Source organism: Solanum verrucosum, unplaced genomic scaffold, assembly GCF_900185275.1.
Source record: "Solanum verrucosum unplaced genomic scaffold, falcon-dt-bn FXZP01000287.1, whole genome shotgun sequence".
NCBI lineage: Eukaryota > Viridiplantae > Streptophyta > Magnoliopsida > Solanales > Solanaceae > Solanum > Solanum verrucosum.
In genome coordinates, this window is record NW_026020292.1 from 571,164 (window position 1) to 586,596 (window position 15,433).

At 45.7% G+C, this 15,433-nt stretch overlaps 1 pseudogene; it reads left to right on the plus strand.

Annotated features, from left to right (window-relative positions):
• The first annotated feature begins 3,752 nt into the window (after positions 1–3,752).
• LOC125834499 (uncharacterized) lies at positions 3,753–13,608 on the plus strand (annotated as a pseudogene).
• The last annotated feature ends 1,825 nt before the right edge of the window (positions 13,609–15,433 follow it).

Here is a 15,433-nt window from a genome sequence, read left to right on the forward strand (position 1 = left end):
TAAATTTCGAAAGCCTTAGTGAAATCGGGCAACACCAAAACTGGCTCATCGGTAATGGCTGCCTTGAGCTTTTCGAAGGCATCTTGACACAAATCAATCCACTCCTACTCACGACTCTTTTTCAGCAAGTCGATAAGTGCAACAACAATAGCCGAATAGCCAAATAGCCAAATATGAAGCACTGATAATAATTAGCGAGGCCAAGAAAGGACCGTAATTCGGGTACCTTTGTTGGAGCCTCCCAATCCCCAATCGCCTCCACCTTATCGCTGTCCATCCTTATTTCACCATGGCTAATAGTGTGTCCAAGGAACTGGAGAGTGGATTGTGCGAAGCTGCACTTTTCTCGCTTCATGCACAAATCATTATCACGTAAGACTTTGAACATTTTGCACAAGTGCTCAACATGCTCCTCTATGCTGTTGCTATAAACGACAATGTCGTCCAAATAAATAACTACAAATTGATCAAAAAAATGGATGGAACAGCTTGTTCATCAACGTACAAAACGTCGTTGGAGCGTTTGTCAAGCCGAAAGGCATGACCAGCCACTCAAAAGCTCCATAACAAGTGACACAAGTCATTTTTGGCTCATCACCTTCGGCAATCTGGACTTGGTAATGATCCTTCCTCAAGTCCATCTTCGTGAACACTTTAGCCTGCCCCAAACGATTAAATAAATCAGCGATCAATGGAATAGGATATTTGTTCTTCATCGTGACTTTGTTGAGGGCCCGATAATCAATACACAAATAAAACGTCCATTTTTTCTTCTTTTGGAACAAAACGGGCGCACCAAATAGCGTCTTAGACGACCTAATATGTCCAACATCAAGCAGCTCCTTGAGTTGCTTTCTAATTTCCTCTAATTTCGGGGGCGCCATACGATAAGGCGCCATGGCAGGTGGCTTTGCTCCGAAACTACTTTAATTTGGTGATCAACTTCCCTTTGTGGTGGCAACCGTTGGGGAAGTTCTTCCGGCATCACGTCCCTATTATAAAAAATGACATACTTAATACAAGGAGGCAAAGCTACTGCCTCAATTGATTCTTTGATGCCTCCGACAAAAGCAGCAAGAAAGGTTGGTTCCCCTCTCTTAAAGCCTTTAACAATCTGCATGACAGACAAGTGCATCCCATTTTGTGGTACCCGAATAAGGGGTACCACGCAAGAACCTCCGGCATCGCTGATGTAAAGTTGGTTGAGACGCGGTGAAATAAACGCGTTAACCTCATACCAAAAATCCAATAATGTCAAACACATCCATGGGGTCAATAGTGAAGTCCGTCAACCCCTTCCATTCTCTTAAATCAATTGGGACTTTAGGAGCGAAACCATGGACAGTAGTGGGGAGGGTGTTGACGGTTTTCAACATCGTATCGCTGACAACATAATTCAAACAAAGGTCCTTGGCCCTTTCCTCTATTACAAGGTTATGTGTTGCATCGGTGCCCATCATAATTCGAACGTCTTTGCCATTCAACTTGGCATTAACGAACAGTGATTCGCACGACCTTACACTAGCTGGCTAGGCAGCCAACGCAACAAGCGTCATGTGATTAAACAAACCAACAACCACGTTCTTTCCCTTGTTCACCCCACCAACCTGTCCACCTTGCTCCCTGGATGGTCCTCCGATTTGCATTGCAGCCTGCTCTTGCTGCTTTTGAGCAGCAACCATAACATTTAACTTACTCAACGACGGACAATAACGGGCAGCGTGAGTAGTCTCACCACAAATATAATAGGCCTCACGATGTGGAACGCCTTTCTTACAATACTCATAATTTTTGTGGAAATTAGAAGGCTGGTTACGATTGTTACCTCTCGCGTCGCTGCCTCGGTTGGGAACATGCTTGCCTTTGTTCTGGTTGTTATCCTACTTGAGAGGAACATTTTTGCACCGATTGTCCCTCCTTTTTGTTGCATCTGCGCGAAAATCAGTAAGCGATTCAGCCTCTACGATCGCTTCATCAACGTCATGACTTGCCGCCTTTGAAATTCTTGTTTTGCCCAATTTTGGAGACCATCCAAGAAGTAAAACAACAAGTCATCGCTGGTCAAACTCGGAATTTGAAGAGTGAGTTTCGTAAACTCTTTCACATAGTCATGAATAGAGGATGTTTGCTTTAATTCCCTCAACCTTCGACGTGCCTCATGTACTACGTTTTGAAGATAAAATTGCTGCATTAGCTCCTCGTTGAATTGCCCCAATCATTGATGGAGTAGACCCATCTCTCCATGTTCGCCTTTTTCCTCCGCCACCATAACATAGCGGTGTCGCTCAAATACATAGCCGATGTCCGGATCTTGGCAGCCTCACTAGTAATGTTCACATGCTCGAAATAAGCATCCATTTTCCACAAAAAATTCTCAACGTCTTGGGCATTCCTTTCACCACGAAACTCCTTTGGTTTAGGAGCCTCAATACGTGTCTCACAAACTGTAATGGGACCAGCAACTCCCACACCACCAGTATCATGAGTCTGCCTTTTCAAAGTCTCAAACTCTCTATAAAGAAAGAAGAGCTTCGGTGAGCTTGAGTTCAAGGTTGGTCAGCCCTTCCTTGTTCACCTCCTCAAGCTAGGTTACTCTTTACCTCATCAAGACCATCAAGAACCACTGATTCAAGAGAACTAAAATTGTTCTCAACAACAAGAAGCCGCCTATTCAAGGCTGACAAACCAGCCTCAACTCTGATAATCTTCTCATCTAGTTGGCTAGTGTCAGAACCTTTAACTTCTTCCCCCAAGGATTCTGCCACAAACAGGTGGGATAGAAAAAAAGTTCATTACCTTACTTTTATCACGTTTCTTGGCAGCATCCTTCCGAATCTCCTGCTCTTTCTCTTGACCACCATCTTCGTTGCGTTGAGACTTCGACGTCATGTTCAAACTGAAGCTCTGATACCACTGGTCACAGACCTATTTTCTTAGGTCTCGTAGGATAGCAAAAGAGGGCTTGAACAACTCCTCGTAAGCTCAATCCTAACACAAATAAGCACTAAAGTGCAGCAACAATAACGTTTAAAACAGTCCACACACAATGCAAATAAAAGAGCAAGTTTGGGAGGCAAGTGCCAATTTTCTTTGTATTTCTCTAAGTGTTCCTTTACACAAACGAAATCCTTACATGCATGTTAATGTCATGTTTATGACTAATCTTTTATATACATCTATGTTACACTATAATTAGAGGCATAAGGGTTCATATTGTATACTCTTGAAAATTTGGTGAATACTTGAAAGAAAGAAAGTTAGATTCTAATGTTACTCTTGTCTTATATTCTTCTTGTCTTCATCTTTATATTGTTCTTTTTCTTAAGTTTTACAACATTTACCTATTTTTCTGTTACGCATTCTAATTTAGTGGGATTTTATTACCCGAAAAGAGTAATTAAGGATGAGAAAAAATTTCAAAACTAAGAAAAAGTGAAACAAGCCTTTCATTGAGTAGAGATGATAATTTTAAGATTAGTGTTGATGACATGTAATAACCCTCCAGGTCATTTCTATGTCTTTCCTTCTGTGTGTCGTTTAGAGCGTTCCTGTAGCGACCCCAAGTCATTTATGACTTGCTGGGACTGACAGTTCGGTCACCTGGTTGTTCGTTTGGTCTTGGTGCGAATTTTTGTGTTTTGGAGCTTATGAACCTTGAACGATCATTTTCGATCAAAAGATCAAGAAGATGACATCGGATTCCAATTCTGACGATTCCATCAGCTCTGAAAGGGTCAATTTAGGCTAGTAGCATGGCCGACTTGACTCCCGAGGGTTTCAGTGTGAGTCGGTGCGATTAGGCGTTTTAACTTTAAGTTTAAGCCTAAGTTTGACTTTGGTCAACATTCTGAGTAACGCGCTTGGATGAGAATTCCATCAGTGCGGTTAGCTCCGAAATGTCGAGTTTGGTCTAAATTGACACTTTTTTTGTGTCTCGAGGGTTTGAATATCTTTTCGAGCCATTTTGTGGGTTTTGACTTAAAATAGCCTTTAGAAGTGGGACCCACTTTTTATCAAAATGACATTTGATTGAAATTTAGATTGCGCCGTTGAGTCTGGAATATCAAATTTGGTATGGTTGCATATTTCGTTTGCGTGCACGGGGTTCCGAACGAGATCTTAGCACCCCGTCAGAGTTTTTAGTTGTTGGAAATTGCAGCAAATCTGCTATATAATACAGATTTTCAGCAACATTTCCCAAAAACTTAAACCCTCATAACTCTCTCATCTTTTGTCCGATTTAGGCGATTCGAAGTGCGGGAGCTTTGTATTTTTGGTGGCTTCGCTGTAGGGTGTTCAAAATTTGTTGAGTATACGTAGTTCGAGGTACTATCGCGATAAAACCTGACTGCAGTACCTTTTTCGAGCCTTTATTTTTGGTATTATTGTTTTGGTCATATCTCACTCATTTTAGCTCGGTTTTGGGTGATTCGAAGTCCCACATGTTGAGAATTGTTGAGACTTTGTTGTAGAGTGCTCAAAGAGTGTTGTGCACGTTTCGATTTTTATTTATTTTGAGTTTGGACTGCTGCTGCTTTCTTTTTTTTAGTTGATTAAAGTGTGGTTTCTTGCTTGTTGGTTTTTGCTATGTTTTGAGCCTTGAATTGGGTTCCATTTTGGGAAATAAGTTTGGGGTGCTGTTTAGGGTCTCTTGACGGAGTCAAATTTGGACAGTTCGGTGCGGGTCCCACGATTCTCGTTTTGACTTTAAAATTTGACCCGACTCCGTTTGTTGTGATTTTGGTGTCTAAACGACCGTACTAACGTTGTGACCCTATATTTGAGAGAGTGACAACGTTCAAAGGTCGTTCGGGAAGGAAAAGCTCCGGTAAAATGATTTGGAGAGCGCGCGATCAGCCTTAAAGTAGGCTACGGCCTGTCTTCTTTTAGATTGAGCTTAATTGTGTAAAAACATGTCCATTTGAGTGAATTGGGGGTGTGTACTAGTTTACTAGTTTACTACCTTACTTTGATTAGATACCTTATGTTAGGATCGATTGGCCACATATCAGGTATAGTATCATGTTAACCGGTTTAGTAGAGTTGCATGCTTATGTGCTAAATGTTATTGTATGCTTGTATGCTATGTATTGCATGCGTTGTTCATCCTTAACCGTAAGCATGATATCCTTAGTCTAGGTTAGGCTAGCATTGCCTTGGACTTATGACCCGTGTGGGCTGGATAGCCTTGACTTGCTGTCGACGTCGTTTGGATGACTTAGCTCCTTGTAGACTGGAATAGCAGATTTGAGTCTGATAGTTTGAGCCTTAGATTAGGCGTTATCGCTACTTGTTGCACTTCTGTATCTTCTCCCTCTCATCCGATGCATTCTCGAAGGTTTGGTGCATCACTCGAGGTGTGGGATTGAGATAGTTTAGGCTTGGAGCCTTTTCTGTGATGTCTTAGAGTGGACGGCGTTCCACGGTGGTTGTTGTTGAATTGAATCCTATTAGAGATACCATCACCCCCGGAGTCGTTCTTTCTAGCTGGGCTGGGAACGTATCACTGGCTGGGTAGACTCGGTGATATCGGCGATCGCCCCCAGGCCTCTCTTTCTAGCTGGGCTGGGAGTGTACTGATGGCTGGGTGGCCCCAGGTCTCTCTTTGTAGCTGGGCTGGGAGCTGACTGCATGGTAGGACGACTCGCGATATCTACCTCACTCACGGGTCCCTCTTTCTAGTTGGGCTGGGAGTGGATTGATTGGTTGGGTGCCCTCTAGGATCACTCTTTCTAACTGGGCTGGGAGTGCACTGCTGGCTGGGTGGAGTCTGATGGATTATCTTAGTTACTTTGGGCTAGGAGCCCGATTTTCTTCTTTCTCAATAGACTTAGCTTTTATGTGTACCTGTCGGGCTTATAGGGGTTCGTTCAGGTTTTATTTGAGTGTGTTCTTTCTTTTCTTATCCGCTTTGACCTTTCTGTGTCTAGATTCTATCCTTTCTTATTGTGTTTACCCTTTTTGCTCAGTCGGCCTATGATGCCCACTGAGTACCTGTTGTGTTGGTACTCATGCTACGCTCTGCATCTATTTCGTGATGCAGGTCCCAGTACCAATTACCAGCGGTGATTAGTTCCAGCCTTCTTTTACAGCTGTGATTCGGAGACAAGGGCAAGCACTTGGCGTTTTGGGGTTTGCTCTATCTCCTTCTTTTGTTTTAGCTAGTCTTGTTGCCTTTGAGACACGCTCTGTTGTGGTCCACTTTTGGGACTTGTACTCTTTATTAGATAGCTTTGTACTAGTGACTTCCAAGTTCTGGAGGGATTTCTGTATATATTTATTTTGGGTTGCTTCCGCCTTGTTATTCTTGTTTAGATTATTGTTTTGGCTAGTTTCTGCCCTTTCGCTCGTTGCTTGATGTTCTGGGTTACGAGTTGACTTACCTACTGGTAGGGTATAGTAGGTGCCATCATGACTCGAGAAATCGGATCGTGACAATTGGTATCAGAGCCTGAGGTTCATCGGTCTCACTTCTACAGAGCTAACGTCTAGTAGAGTCTTGCAGATCGGTGCGGAGACGTCCGTAACTTATCTTCGGGAGGCTACAGGTGTCCTTAGAAAGATTTCCCTTTTGTTTCACTTTCGTGCAGCATGTGTCTTATTGGTTCCTTAAGATCTGACTTGTTTCACTCTTTCGCAGGATGGCTTTCTCGTGAGGTGGCACGGCTGGGGGTGATGCACCCAGGCCTGCAGACAGAGCCCAGCTTGGGGTAGACGCCGACCGGAGGTCGAGAGAGGGCCGCATCATCAGTCCAGGAGAGAGAGGAGGATCCAGAGCCAGTAGCAGACCCTTCAGCACTTCGTATACCAGATCAGCCGGTGGGGCCGGGGCCTAGCCCAGCCTTAGTTTTGACTTCAGATCTCCAGGCCGCTATTGCTCAGCTCTTAGGTGTGCTTGGGGGATGCAGCAGCCACCGCCCCAGCTACACCAGCACTAGTACCGCAGGATCAGCCTACAGTGAGGGCACCTCAGTCCAGGTACCACCTGAGGGAGTACAACCCTTGGCAGCGGACAACCTATGCCGCTTGAGGACCAGAAGATGCTTGGTGTGTTTCTCAGGTTGACACCACCGAGGTTTTCTGGGGCAGTGGGTGAGGATGCCCACGAGTTTTTTACTACTTGCCGTGAGAGGCTTCGCACTTTGGGCCTTGTGGAGTCTAGAGGGGCCGACTTCATTGCTTACCAGCTAGATGGGCCAGCCAGGCAGTTGTGGCGCACATTCATTCAGACCAGGCCAGTTGGATCTCCACCGGTATCATGGGATGAGTTTTCTGAGGCCTTCTTGGCCAAGTTTATCCCTCGTAGCGTCAGAGACCGCCTCAGGGATCAGTTCTCCAGGTTGGAGCAGGGCTCCATGTCGGTGGGGAGTACGAGACTAGGTTCCACGAGCTCTCCGTTATGCCGAGATGATATTACCTACAGAGGAGGAGAGAGTTAGGTGCTTTGTTCGTGGGTTGAGATTGCAGCTTCGGCTTGAGACCCAGTCCTTAGTTTCTGCGGGTCGATCTTTTTAGACGTAGTTGACCATGCTAGTACTATGGAGCATTTTCATCGCGAGGCCCAAGGGGGCAGCGAGAAGAGGGCTAGCATGAGGGCAGCTACAGTGACTCCCGCCCTAGGTCTAGAGATTATCATGACAGGGCCGGACGACGGTTTCGACAGGGTCAGTCTAGCAGACCTACACAGGCCTCTCTTTAGCATCAGATGGTGGTCGGAGTGAGGCTAGTTCGAGTCAGGGCCGCGAGGTGTTTTAGTCGGGTTTTTCAGCCATGGTAGTCGTTCTTCTGGGAGTCCCCTCGACAGGGTTGCTATGAGTGTGGTGAGATGGGTCATTGGGCCAGGGATTGCCCTCAGCATAGTCGGATTGCTCCCGCTCCTCATGCAGCTCCCCCACTTTACCAGCACCTCCAGTTAGAGGCCGTGGTCAGGGTCAGGACCGTAGAGGTGGTCAGCAGGGTATATGGGGTGGTCCCCGAGAGGCAGGTCAGGTGGTAGGTCTGATGGTCAGGGCAGAGGCAGACATAGCCACTTCTATGCAGCTCCAGCGAGGGCGGAGGCTGAGGCATCAGACGATGTGATCACAGGTACTATTCTTTTATGCCAGCAGCCCGCCTTGGCTTTATTTGATCCAGGCTCTATTTTTCGTACGTTTCTGTTTACTATGCCTCTCGATTGAGTATGATGTTGAGCCTCTGGTAGCGCCGTTGCGTGTGTCGACCCCCGTGGGTGAGTCTTTAGTAGTGGATCAGGTATTTCGATCTTGCTTAGTTACTATCCAGGGGCGTGACACCCGGGCTGACCTTATATTGCTTGACATGGTTGATTTCGATGTGATTCTGGGCATGGATTGGTTATCCCCTTATCGCGCTGTTTTAGATTGCTTTTCTAAGACCGTTACTTAGCCATTCCTGGTATTCCTCCGGTGGTGTGGCAGGGATCTCGTGGTAGCACACCAGTTGGGGTTATCTCTTTTATTCGTGCTAGGAGGCTAGTGGCTAGTGGATGCTTATCATATTTGGCCTATGTACGTGATGTGAGTAGGGAGGTTCCTCCGGTTGAGTCAGTTCCTGTTGTTCGTGACTTCTTAGATGTGTTTCCTACTGACCTACCTGGCCTACCCCAGAGCGTGATATTGATTTTCCGATTGAGCTTGAGCCAGGTACTCGGCCTATTTCTATTCCCATATCGGATGGCTCCTGCAGAGCTCAAGGAGCTCAGTGTTCAGCTTCAGGATCTCTTGGGTAAGGGATTTATCAGACCTAGTGTATCACCTTGGGGCGCTCCCGTTCTTTTTGTTAAGAAGAAGGACGGTACTATGCGCATGTGCATTGACTATAGACAGTTGAATAAGGTGACAGTGAAGAATCGATATCCTCTGCCTAGGATGATGACCTATTTGACCAGCTACAGGGAGCTTCAGTGTTCTCTAAGATTGATTTGAGGTCCGGTTACCACCAGTTGAGGATTAGGGCAGCGGACATCCCTAAGACTGCATTTAGGACCCGTTATGGCCATTATGAGTTCTTGGTGATGTCATTTGGGTTGACTAATGCCCCTGCTGCCTTTATGGACTTGATGACGCGTGTGTTCAGGCCTTATCTTGATTCTTTGTCATAGTCTTCATTGATGATATTTTGATATACTCGCGGAGTAGGGTGATCATGAGCAGCATTTGAGAGTTGTTCTCCAGACTTTGAGAGATCAGCGGCTTTATGCCAAGTTCTCAAAGTGCCAGTTTTGGTTAGACTCTGTGGCGTTCTTGGGGCATGTTGTATCTAAGGAGGGCATTATGGTAGATCGGCGAAGATTGAGGCTATTCGTGATTGGGCTAGGCCAACCTCAGTTACTGAGATTCGGAGCTTCGTCGGACTAGCAGGCTACTACAGACGATTTGTGGAGGGTTTCTCTACCTTGGCAGCACCTCTGACTCGGTTGACTCGTGTTGATGTTCCCTTTGTTTGGTCAGAGGAGTGTGAGCGAGCTTTTTGGGCTCAAGGAGTTATTGACCACCGCTCCTATATTGACTCTTCCAGTTGAGGGCGAGGGCTTCACGGTTTATTGTGACGCATCCGCGTTGGTTTGGGTTGTGTATTGATGCAGCAAGGCGGGTTATTCTTATGCTCGAGGCAGCTTAAGATTCATGAGCGCAACTACCCCACCCATGACTTAGAGTTGGCGGCGGTAGTTTTCGCACTTAAGATTTGGAGGCACTACTTGTATGGAGTTCGATGTGAGATCTATACCGATCACAGGAGTCTTCAGTACATCATGAGCCAGAGGGACCTTAATTCGAGGCAGCGTCGTTGGATTGAGCTCCTGAAGGACTATGACCTCTCTATTCTCTATCATCCGGGCAAGGCGAATGTGGTAGCGGACGCCTTGAGCCGAAAGGCGGTGAGTATGGGTAGTCTAGCCTTCATATCTGTTGAGGAGCGACCCTTGGCTATGGACATTCAGTTCTTAGCCAAGAGCATGGTTCGGTTGGATATCTCAGATTCTAGACGTGTCTTGGCCCATATGGGAGTTCAGTCTTCCTTGCTTGATAGGATCTGTGGTTGTCAGTTTGAGGATGAGGCCTTGGTGGCCCTTAGAGATCGAGTGTTAGCGGGTGATGGTGGTCAGGCTACCTTAAATCCTGATGGAGTTTGAGATTCGCCGGCCGCATCTGTGTTCCGAGAGTTGGGGATTCGATACAGTTGATACTTTCTGAGGGCCATGAGTCTAGATACTCTATCCATCCGGGCACAGCGAAGATGTATCGTGATTTGAGGCAGCATTACTGGTGGACTGGCATGAGGAGAGATATTGCTGACTTTGTTTCCCGTTGCTTGTGCTGCCAGCAGGTAAAGGCCGAGCATTTGAGGCCTGGTGGTGAGTTTCAGAGATTACCCATTCCGGAGTGGAAGTGGGAGCGTATCACTATGGACTTCATTGTGGGGTTGCCTCGGACTTCTAGAGGTGTTGACACATTTGGGTCATCGTTGATCGATTGACCAAGTCAGCACATTTCTTCCTGTTCAGTCTTCATTTAGCGCCGAGAGGTTGGCTCGTATCTACATTCGGGAGGTGGTTCGACTTCATGGAGTGCCAGTTTCTATTATATCAGATAGGGGCTCTCAGTTCACGTCCAGCTTTTAGAGGACCTTTCAGGATGAGTTGGGCACTCGGGTTGACCTTAGCACAGCTTTCCCCCGCAGACGGATGGCCAGTCGGAGCGTACTATTCAGGTCTTGAGGATATGTTGCGGGCCTGTGTTATGGATTTTGGAGGTCAGTGGGACAGTTCTTACCTTTGGCGGAGTTTGCGTACAACAACAACTACCACTCTAGTATTCAGATGGCCCATTCGAGGCATTATATGGTAGGCGTTGTCGCTCTCCAGTTGGTTGGTTTGAGTCTACGAGCCTAGGCCGCGTGGTACAGATTTGCTTCAGGAGCCCTGGATCAGGTGAGGGTGATTCAGGATAGGCTCAGGACGGCTCAGAGTAGGCACCAGATTTATGCGGATTGGAGGCACTGACCTTTGAGATTCTCTGTTGGTGATCGGGTATTCCTCTGTGTGTCGCCCATGAAGGGCGTGATGAGGTTTGGGAGGCGGGGCAAGCTTAGCCCTAGGTACATTGGGTCTTTTGAGATACTCCGGACAGTTGGGGAAGTTGCTTATGAGTTGGCCCTACCTCAGCATTTTCAGCCATCCACCCGATTTTCCATGTCTCGATGTTGCGGCGTATGTTCCTGATGAGTCCCATGTGCTCCAGTATGATGCAGTCAGTTGGATGATCGTTTGACATTTGTAGAGGACCAGTTGCCATTCTAGCCAGAGATGTGAGGAGATTGCGCTCGAGAGCCATTCCTGTTGTTAAGGTCCGTTGGAGGCATCGTCCAGTCGATGAGGCTACCTGGGAGACTGAGCAGGAGATGCGAGAGCATTTCCCAGCTTGTTTGAGCCTTCAGGTACTTTTGACCCTTACTTTTGCGGACGAAAGTCCTTTTTAGTAGTGGATATTGTAATGACCCTCCAGGTCATTTTGTGTCTTCCTTCTGTGTGTCGTTTAGAGCGTTCCTGTAGCGACCCCAAGTCATTTATGACTTGTGGGACTGACAGTTCGGTCACCTGGTCGTTCGTTTGGTCTTGGTGCGATTTTTGTGTTTTGGAGCTTATGAACCTTGTACGATCATTTTCGATCAAAATTCAAGAAGATGACATCGGAATCCAATTCTGACGATTCCATCAGCTCCTAAGGGTCATTTTAGGCTAGTAGCATGGTGACTTGACTCCCGAGGTTTTCAGTGTGAGTTGGTGCGATTAGGCGTTTTAACTTTAAGTTTAAGCCTAAGTTTGACTTTGGTCAACATTCTGAGTAAACGCGCTTGGATGAGAATTCCATCAGTGCGGTTAGCTCCGGAATGTCGAGTTTACTCTAAATTGACCCTTCTTTTGTGTCCCGAGGGTTAGATATCTTTCCGAGCCCTTTTGTGAGTTTTGACTTAAAATGACCTTTGAAAGTGGGACCCACTTTTTATTGAGATGACCTTTGATGGAAATTTTGACTGCGTCGTTGAGTCCGAAATATCAAATTTGGTATGGTTGCATATCTCTTTTGCGTGCACGGGGTTCCGAACTAGATCGGAGCACCCCGTCGGAGTTTTTAGTTGTTGGAAATTGCAGAAAATCTGCTTCTACGTTTCCCAAAAACTTAAACCCTCATAACTCTCTCATCTTTTGTCCGATTTAGGCGGCTCGAAGTGCGGGAGCTTCGTATTTTTGGTGGCTTTGCTGTAGGGTGTTTGAAAGTTGTTGGGTGCATGTAGTTCGAGGTAATTTCGCGATAAAACCTGACTGCAGTACCTTTTTCGTGCCTTTGTTTTTGGTATTATTGTTTTGGTCATATCTCACTCATTTTAGCTCGGTTTTGGGTGATTCTAAGTCCCACATGTTGAGAATTGTTGAGGCTTCGTTGTAGAGTGTTCAAAGAGTGCTGGGCACCTTTCAATTTTCGTTTATTTTGAGTTTGGACTGCTGCTGCTTTCTTTTTTTAGTTGATTAAAGTGTGATTTCTTGCTTGTTGGTTTTTGGTATGTTTTGAGCCTCGAATTCTGTTCCATTTTGGGACATAAGTTTGGGGTGCTATTTAGGGTCTCTTAACGGAGTCAAATTCAGACAGTTCGGTGCGGGTCCCACGATTCCCATTTTGACTCCAAAATTGACCTGTCTCCGTTTATTGTGATTTTGGTGTCTAAACGACCGTACTAACGTTGTGACCCTATATTTGAGAGAGTGACAACGTTCAAAGGTCGTTCGGGAAGGAAAAGCTCCGATAAAGTGATTTGGAGAGCGCGCGATCGGCCTTAAGGTAGGCTACGGCTTCCCTTCTTTTAGATTAAGCTTAATTGTGTAAAAACATATCGATTGGAGTGAATTGGGGGTGGGTACTAGTTTACTACCTTACTTTGATTAGATACCTTATGTTAGGATCGATTGGCCACATATCAGGTATAGTATCATGTTAACCGATTTAGTAGAGTTGCATGCTTATGTGCTAAATGTTATTGTATGCAAGTATGCTATGTATTGCATGCCTTGTTCATCCTTAACCGTAAGCATGATATCCTTAGTCTAGGTTAGGCTAGCATTGCCTTGGACTTATGACCCGTGTGGGCTGGATAGCCTTGACTTGTTGTCGACGTCGTTGGATGACTTAGCTCCTTGTAGACTGGAATAGCAGATTTGAGTCTGATAGTTTGAGCCTTAGATTAGGCGTTATCGCTACTTGCTGCACTTCTGTATCTTCTCCCTCTCATCCGATGCATTCTCGAAGGTTTGGTGTATCACTCGAGGTGTGGGATTGAGATAGTTTAGGCTTGGAGCCTTTTCTGTGATGTCTTAGAGTGGACGGCGTTCCACGGTGGTTGTTGTTGGATTGAATCCTATTAGAGATACCATCACCCCCGGAGTCGTTCTTTCTAGCTGGGCTGGGAACGTATCACTGGCTGGGTAGACTCGGTGATATCGGCGATCGCCCCCAGGCCTCTCTTTCTAGCTAGGCTGGGAGTGTACTGATGGCTGGGTGGCCCCGGGTCTCTCTTTGTAGCTGGGCTGGGAGCTGACTGCATGGTAGGACGACTCGCGATATCTACCTCACTCACGGGTCCCTCTTTCTAGTTGGGCTGGGAGTGAATTGTTTGGTTGGGTGCCCCCTAGGGTCACTCTTTCTAGCTGGGCTGCGAGTGCACTGCTAGCTCGGTGGAGTCTGATGGATTATCTTAGTTACTTTGGGCTAGGAGCCCGATTTTCTTCTTTCTCAGTAGACTTAGCTTTTCTGTGTACCTGTCGGGCTTATGGGGTTCGTTCAGGTTTTATTTGAGTGTGTTCTTTCTTTTCTTATCTGTTTTGACCTCTCTGTGTCTAGATTCTATCCTTTCTTATTGTGTTTACCCTTTTTGCTCAGTCGGCCTATGATGCCTACTGAGTACCTGTTGTGTTGGTACTTATGCTATGCTCTGCATCTATTTCGTGATGCAGGTTCCAGAACCAGTTACCAACGGTGATTAGTTTCAACCTTCTTTTGCAGCTGTGATTCGGAGACGAGGGCGAGCACTTGGCGTTTTGGGGTTTGTTCTGTCTCCTTCTTTTGTTTTAGCTAGTCTTATTGCCTTTGAGACACGCTCTGTTGTGGTCCACTTTTGGGACTTGTAATCTTTATTAGATAGCTCTGTACTAGTGACTTTCAAGTTCTGGGAGGGATTTCTGTATATATTTATTTTGGGTTGCTTCCGCCTTGTTATTCTTGTTTAGATTATTGTTTTGGCTAGTTTCTGCCCTTTCGCTCATTGCTTGATGTTCTGGGTTACGGGTTGGCTTACCTACTGGTAGGGTATAGTAGGTGCCATCATGACTCGAGAAATCAAGTCGTGACATGACACTAATTTTAAAATCATTAAATTTTATTATTTACACAAAGACCCTATCTTCCCCATCCCACCCCTCTCCCTTCCCACTCCCAACCTTTCTGTCGCCGCCGTCCCCTCTCCTTCTGTCGCCGTTGTCACCACCACTACCACCACTTCCTCTTCTTCCTTCACCATCACCATTTCTCCCTCTTCTTCCTCCATTATTACCATCTCCTCCTCTTCTTCCTCCTCCACCACCACTTCTTTCTCTTCTTCCTCCATCTTCTTTCTCCTCTTTCTCTTCCTCTTCCACCACCACCACGATCGTTACTACCTCCTCCTTCTCTTCCTCCGTAGTCGCTACAACAATCACCCTCTTCTCCTTTTTTCACCACCAACACCAACACCTCCCCTGCTACCATAAACATCCTATCCTTTATCGATTTTTCATTATCTCACTTTCTATCAGGAAATTAAATAACTGTTGAAGTTGTCGCAACAACTTTGCTAAAGTTGCTATAATGATTTTAATGATTGATGCAACAACTCAAACAATTGCTAAAATTGTTATGACAATTTAAACAACTATAGAAATTGCTGCAACAACTATGATAGCTACTGCAATAACTAAAGTAGTTGCTGCAACAACTTCAACTATTGTTGCAATAAGTATCACATTTGATGCAACAACTTCAACAATTGCTACAACAAGTATCATAGTTGCTGCAAAAATTATCATATTTTTTTAAAATTAAATATGGGCGAGGCCCATTTATTGTAAAATGGTTCAACATAAAAGACTTGGGTCCAAAAGTGACTCAATCCCAAACCAAAACACCATCAACAACAAGCTATCTTTGTATAGCTCATTACAACACATCATTGGTCATCGATGGAGCTCCAGTGGTTCTTATTTCTTCAAAGTAAACATGGAAGAACTGCCTCGAACTTGAGTGGTATCCATTTAGGTATTCAAAGATCTCACGAGCATCATAAATCCGACTCGGTGAAGACTTCTTCAGCTCAACACTTTTGTCATCTT